Source organism: Papio anubis, chromosome 4 (genome assembly GCF_008728515.1).
Source record: "Papio anubis isolate 15944 chromosome 4, Panubis1.0, whole genome shotgun sequence".
NCBI lineage: Eukaryota > Metazoa > Chordata > Mammalia > Primates > Cercopithecidae > Papio > Papio anubis.
In genome coordinates this window covers 77,534,713-77,542,223 of record NC_044979.1, presented here as the reverse complement: position 1 = coordinate 77,542,223, position 7,511 = coordinate 77,534,713, and the positions used below count along the sequence as shown (strand labels likewise).

The following is a 7,511-nucleotide window of genomic DNA, read 5'->3' as shown; positions in this document are numbered from 1 at the left end:
ATTCAACCAACAGTAGATCAAAAATATTCAGGAAAAAAAAAAATTGCTTGTGGTTGCCAAGCGCGGTGGCTTAGGCCAGTATTCCCAACACTTTGGGAGGCTGAGCGGGGTGGATCACTTGAGGCCAGGAGTTCAAGACCAGCCTGGCCAACATGGTGAAACCCCATCTCTACTAAAAATACAAAAAAAAAAAAAAAAAAATTAGCCGGGAATGGTGGCACACACCTGTAATCCCAGCTACTTGGGAGTCTGAGGCATAAGAATCGCTTGAAGGTGGGAGGCAGAGGTTGCAGTGAGCCAAGATCGTGCCACTGCACTCCAGCCTGGGTGACGGGGTGAGACACTGTCTCAAAAAAAAAAAAAAATTGCATCTGTACTAAACATGTACAGGCTTCTTTTCTTGTCACTATTCCTCAAACAATACAGTAAAACAACTGTTTACATAGCATTTACATTGTATTAGGTGTTTTAAGTAATCTAGGGATGATTTAAAGTATATGGGAGGATGTATGTAGGTCATTTGCAAAAACCATGCTCTTTTATATCAGAGGCTTGCGCGTCCATGGATTTTGTTATGAGCGGGGATCCTGAACCAATTTCCCACAGATACCAAGGGAAAACTGTATATTACTCATAGAAAATGAATTTCGGCTGGAAGCAGTGGCTCATGCCTATAATCCCAGCACTTTGGGAGGCCGAGGCAGGCAGATCACCTGAGGTCAGGAGCTTGAGACTGGCCTGGCCAATGTGGTAAAACCCCGTCTCTACTCAAAACACAAATATTAGCCAGGCGTGGTGGCGGGTGCCTGTAATCCCAGCTACTTGGGAGGCTGAGGCAGGAGAATCACTTGAACCCAGGAAGCAGAGGTTGCAGTGAGCAGAGACAGCGCCATTGCACTCCAGCCTGGGCAACAAGAACAAAAACTCTGTCTTAAAAAAAAAAAAACAAATTTCATTTCATAGGATTATATATGAAGCTTTATGCTCTTTTTCTATTTAATGATTTAATATCTTGAAGGAAATGTAATTACCCAGAAATTCTGTGGTTTTATTTGCTTTTTGTTTGTTTATGGCTCAACTAAAAAAGAAACTGTAACTTTGTTTTATGAAGTCTTTTTCAAAGTATCTTAATATATTATTGGATTATGTACAATTATTAGAGTGAACTATAGTGCTTCTCAGCCTTGCATGAATTCTAGAATCATCTGGAGAACTCGGGGGGAAAAAAATCAATACCTGGGGCTAATCCCAGGACCATTTAATCAGAATCTAGCAATGGGTCCCAGCACCAGTATTTTTCTCTAAGTATCCCCTAATGCACAGGAGGGTTAGAATCACAGAGTTAGAGAGATAGCTCCCTAATTTACATTTGAGTCAACTAAGTCCACTGAGCCCCAGAAAAAAATGAATGACTTTCCCACAATTAATCGTGCCAAACAGAAGGCTCAGTTCTGCCTCTCAGTAGAGCTGGCACCTCTGCTATTCCTTCATGCAACTGCCTTTCACTGTACATTCAAAGTGTTCAGGAAGGGTGGTGCACCCCACACGGGGATGGCGTAACCTAACTTTTTCACCTCCGTAAAACTGAAACTGAAATGTTGCTAGATTAACAGGTAAACCAGAATCAAGTAACAGTGAATGAAAATACTGTTAATTCTATCCATTAGACACAGAACACCACATTTCTTAATAGAAAAACAAGCATCTACATAATGAAGTTAGTTGAAACATCCTGGCATACTTGCTTTACAATTTAAAGGTCAAAAGTAAAAACACAAAAATTGCTAGGTAAATTAAATGTAAATTGAGTTTTTCTGGATATCCCGATACATGGGTAAGGAGACAGTGATAGGGTAAGTTGCTTTTTAATCCATGAACACTCTAATTTTTTAAAGATCTGGTATACATTTTTATAAGGACAGGGAATAAAAATAGGAAGCACATGTTGAAAACTGGTTTAGTTTTTGTCACTGTTTTAATTAAAGCCTTTGACCCTAGACAGAATCAAAGTGACTTACTGTCCCTCATTCCTTAGAATGGAAATTTTTATGTACACAGCTAAATTTCAACTTTTAAATAAAGGAAACAACACAGCGATGAAGAGACTACCTTTAAAAGTTCTATATAAAAATGTGATAGTTTAACTGAAGTATGTACATGTGGTTTGATTCCCAGAATGAGGAATTCAGGAGGAGATAATCTTAAAAATAACTCACTTCTTTTCAAAATCTGATTGATCATTTAGACTGGAGAACAGAAGGTGAGACTAAATTACATAAATATCTTTAAAGTATTTTAAAAGTGAAATCCAAGCTGCTGTGAATTATTAAATTCTGGTTCTACATTCAGCGAGTGTTACAAAAAAATTAGCTTAATGGAAACTAGAAGTTCTTATGCCCTACTTTAAGAAGCACCTGCATATTCTGAAAACCATGATGCATTTCAGTTGTACTGTAACCCAATTCCTTTAATCTCCATAACAGTGTTTGCCCAATTTCATTCTGCCTGTTTCAAAGTTAATTTAATATTTGGTCAACAATATTAGTGAACCAACAACAATATCTAAATTGTTCCTTTTCATTTATATCCTATTATTTTTAGTTGTTATTTTTCCTTGTGTTTGCTATAACATAATAAGCTAATTCATGCTTTTGTCTTAGTTTTGGAAGCAATTATATCCTAACATTTATGCAATACCCCTTTTCCTAACTTAAAATAACTATTAGCTTGCTACTACACTAGTAAATTTGTAATCAGTTTAAAGATAATGTCTTAAAAGTACAATTAAACATGTCATAACAGAAGAAAACCCTGGTAATTACAAATAGTGCCATGCTTGTAGGATTTTTAAACAGTAGTATAAGGCTATGAAAAATCGCCACCCAGTGATGCAAATGAAAACTGCAATTTGTTTTTGTGTAAAATGAGTACCCTGGAGGATTACTTCAACTTCATTACTGAATGAAGGAATAGCTATTACCTTCTTACGTGAATAGGAACTGGTTACAAGGGAAAGGATGTTTTTCTACAAGAATTTTTTTCCCTTATTCTTATTCAGCACACTCAACATTTTACAAAGGCTAAAAGCTTTGGAAATCTTAATGGGGAGAAAGGTTTTCCGTCCAAATGTGAGCTAACTGTATACGAACAGCCCAGATATTCCTATTACCAAAACAAGTGTCTAGACTCTGCCCAGACCTGAATTTCAAGTCATGATGTGTTGATTCCATCAACTCTGCAATGCCATCTAATAATTGTGACCTAAAACCTATTTGTGTTAAGCAGAAATGCTTGCCTAGGGGAAAAGGTATTCTCAAGTGGAAAAAAAATATATAATTTATAGCTTAAACAACATAATTTGCTCTGATCTTTCTAGAAACGGGTTATAAGGGCCACATAAGGAGATAATCTAACAAATCTGTAGCGTCCATATTGATAAAAAGTTGTTGCTACAAATATAATCATGTTTATAAGTCTTTACTTAGTTGTACCATTCAGACATCAAGAAACACACAAACCAACAAAATATATTTATTTTTCTGTAATGTACCTATTGCACACAATGCCACAAAAAAAGTTATGTGGATATATGCTGACCACAACATATGTGTATGCAACTAAAAAACTACCAGAACTAATAAATAAATTCAGTAAGGTTACAGGATACAAAATCACATACAAAAATCAATAGCATTTTTATACGCCAACAGCAAACAATTTGAAAAAGAAACCAAAAAGTAATCCCATTTATAAAGCTATCAGTAAAACAAAATACTTAGGAATAAATTTAACCAAAGTGAAAGATCTCTAAAATAAAAATTATAAAATACTGATGAAAAAACCAAAGAGAACACACACACACACACAAAATGGAAAGATACTCCATGTTTATGGATTGGAAGAATCGGTATTGCTAAAATGTCCATACTACCCAAAACAATCTACAGATTCAATGCAATCACTATCTAAATACCAAGGACATTCTTCACAGAAATGGAAAAAACAATCCTAACATTTATACAGAACCACAAAAGACCCAGAAAAGTCAAAACCGTTCTGAGCAAAAACAACAAAATTAGATGAATCACGCTACCTGACTTCAAATTATACTAAAAAGGTATAGTAACTAAAATAGCACAGTAACAGCATAAAAACAGACACATGGACCGATGGAACCAAATACAGAACCCGGGAATAAATTCACACATTTACAATGAACTCATTTTCAGCAAAGGTGCCAAGGACATACATTGGGAAAAGGAAGTCTCTTGAATCAGTGGTGCTGGGAAAACTGGATATCTATATGCAGAAGAATGAAACTAGACCCCTATCTCTTGCCACATACAAAAATCAAATCAAAATGGATAACATACTTAAATCTAAGACACAAAACTACTAGAAGAAAGCATTGGGCAAACGCTACAGGACAGTAATCTGAACAAAGATTTCTTGAGTAGTACCCCACAAGCACAGGCAACCAAATCAAAAATGGACAAATGGGATTACAAAGGCTTCTGCACAACAAAGGAAATAATCAACAGTGAAGAGACAACCCATAAAATGGCAGAAAATATTTGCAAACTACTCATCTGACAATGGATTAATAATCAGTATATATAAGGAACTCAAACAACTCAATAGGAAAAAATAAAATAATCCAATTTTAAAATGGGCAGGCCAGGCATAGCAACTCACGCCTGTACTCCCAGCACTTTGGGAGGCTGAGCCAGGAAGATGGCTTGAGCCTAAGAGTTTGAAAGTAGCCTGGGTAACATAGCGAGATACTGTCTCTTAAAAATATATACATATATATAAATAAATTAAATATATATAAATATATATTAGTTAAATATATAAATATATATTTATTATAGAAAATTAAATATCTATTAAATAATATATAAATATACATATTTATATATATATATCTGAATAGATATTTCTCAAGTCATACAAAATGACCAATAGGTATATGAAAAAAATGTTCAATATTATTGATCATCAGAGAAATGCAAATCAAAATCAAAATGAGATATCTCAACCCAGTTAAAATGACTTTTATCCAAAAGATAAGCAATAACAAATGCTGGCAACCATGTGTAGAAAAGGGACCGCATACCCTGGTGGCAGGAATGTAAATTAGTACAGCCACTATGAAGAACAGTATGGAGATTCCTCAAAGAACTAAAAACAGAACTACTATATGATCCAGCAATTCTATTGCTGGGTACATACCCAAAAGAAGAAATCAAGATATCAAAGAGATGTCTACATTCCCATGTTTATTGCAGTACTATTCACAATAGCCAAGTTTTAGAATCAACCTAAGTGTCCCTATCAACAGATGAATGGATAAAGAAAATGTGGTACATATACACAATGGAATACTATTTAGCCATAAAGAAAAGAATTAAATCCTATCCTTTGCAACAACATAGATGGTACTAGAGGAGATCATGTTAAGTGAAATAAAGGCACAAAAAGATAATTTCACATGTTCTCACTCATATGTGGGAGCTTAGTTTTTTTTAAATTGTACTCATAGAGATAGAAAATAGAACGATGGTTACCAGAGGTTAGGAAAGGTAGCAAGAAGAGGGAAATAAAATGGGGATGGATAGTGGGTACAAAAATACAGTTACATAGAAGGAATAAGATCTAGTATTTGGTAGCACAATAGGGTGATTATAGGTAACAATAATTTATTGTATATTTTTAAATAACTAAAAGAGTGGAAACGGAATGTTGCTAACACAAAGAAATAATTGCTTGAAGTGATGGATATCCCAATTACCCTGATTTGATCACTACACATTATATACCTGCGTCAAACCATCACATGTACCCTGTAAATATATACAACTATTATCTACCCATAACGACTAAAAATAAAAAATTTAAAACAAAATAGATGTGTGCAAGTATGTGTCCAGGTTAATAAAAGCATTAAAAGAATTTTCTATTTACCATGTGACCTACTTGACTTTTTCCAGAATATTTTTATACAGTATGCTCTGAGACTAAAGAAGATATTATGTATATCAGTATAGAATTAAATGATAAAAAGAGCAACCTAGCAGAGCAAATCAATTTTTTAAAAAAGAGTTTACCAGATAATTAACTATAACTTTAAAGACAATTAACTACATTCCTAATAATCTGTCAGGATCTTTATCTGTCAATTCAGTTATGTTATTCACCACTGAAGGATATTTTCACTAATTAAACCATATATACCATCTTCTGATTTCAACTTCATTAAGGAATTTTCTGAAATATTTTAAAATATTTTAAAAATATTTAAACTCTTAGATAGTAAAAAGTTTGGGTTAGCCAAAATAAAAGCCAAACTTTATGAACAGTAATACAACAACCAACCTTCTTTTATTAAAACAAATAAAAAACAGTACTTTCTCTTTTCAATTGTAGGGAATACAATTTTTTAAAAAAACGAAGAGGTTAGGATGTCAATAATGTCTTAGAATTAAAACTGATGATATAACATTTTTTTTTTACAAAAAGATGGATAGTTTAGTGGTTTAGAGGATAGGCTCTGAAGTCAGATTGCCTGGGCTAATTCCAGATTTGCTATATACTAGCTGGAGAAACTGGGAAACATGAAATCCTAGCCTGTGTATGGTGATATAATAGTACTACCTCACTCACAGGGTTGTTCTAAGCATTTTACACACATTAACTCATTTAATCCCCTCAATAACTTTGTGGGGTAGGTACTGATATCGTACTCATTTTCTAGATATGCTAAGTGGTACTGGGAAAGGTAAATAACTTGCCAAAGGTAGCAAGTAAGTTGTGGAGTAGCTGTAGAGCCTCTGAGATGCTCCTGTGGAAGAAGAGGATGAGTGATGAAAAGAGAAAGAAGACAGAGGAAGTAAGAGCTGAGAGGTGATGCTGACTGATACCATCAAAACTTCAGGAGAGTAATGACATGCACAGAAAACTATGTACAGAGGACTTTTAAGAAAATGGTTAAGGGGTGGAGCTTTGCACCTGGGGGGAAATGAGGCTAAACAGAGAAAAGCGTCAGCAGACAGAGGAGATGAAGGGCAAAGAGGCATCAGCCAACATCTGGGGGACCTGTCTTGTTTGGGTCATTTGAATGAGGTGCAGCAGTAGCTGCACTGCAAATTAAATTGCTATCCTGGAACTACGACGGAAGTGATTCTTCACCATGGCTGTCCAACGGCTGGACGTATGGTGCTGGGTACAACACCAATCACGCTAGTCCAAGGTGGTCCTGGGAAAACTCCCTCAGATGGAGCAGCTGGTACTGAGAGCATATTAGAGTAATTAGGTCCTGGAAATTCCTTCTTAAAATATGAAATTTGGAAGTTTGTGTGCCTTCTGAGACTCAGTTAAAGAAAGACTACTTCTTAAACTAGTCTTTCCTGCAGAGGGAAAGGAGGTCCACAGGAGATAATACCCTGAGGCAGAAGGCCCTGGAAACCGGGCTTCTACTGAGGCAGCTACAAGACATGCAATGGAACGTC

The 7,511-nt window shown here is 35.2% G+C and overlaps 1 protein-coding gene across 3 annotated transcripts in view; it reads right to left on the bottom strand.

The window, feature by feature from the left end:
- The window catches only part of UMAD1 (UBAP1-MVB12-associated (UMA) domain containing 1), a 250,563-nt gene that overhangs the window by 204,160 nt on the left and 38,892 nt on the right, over positions 1–7,511 (bottom strand). The window lies entirely within an intron of this gene.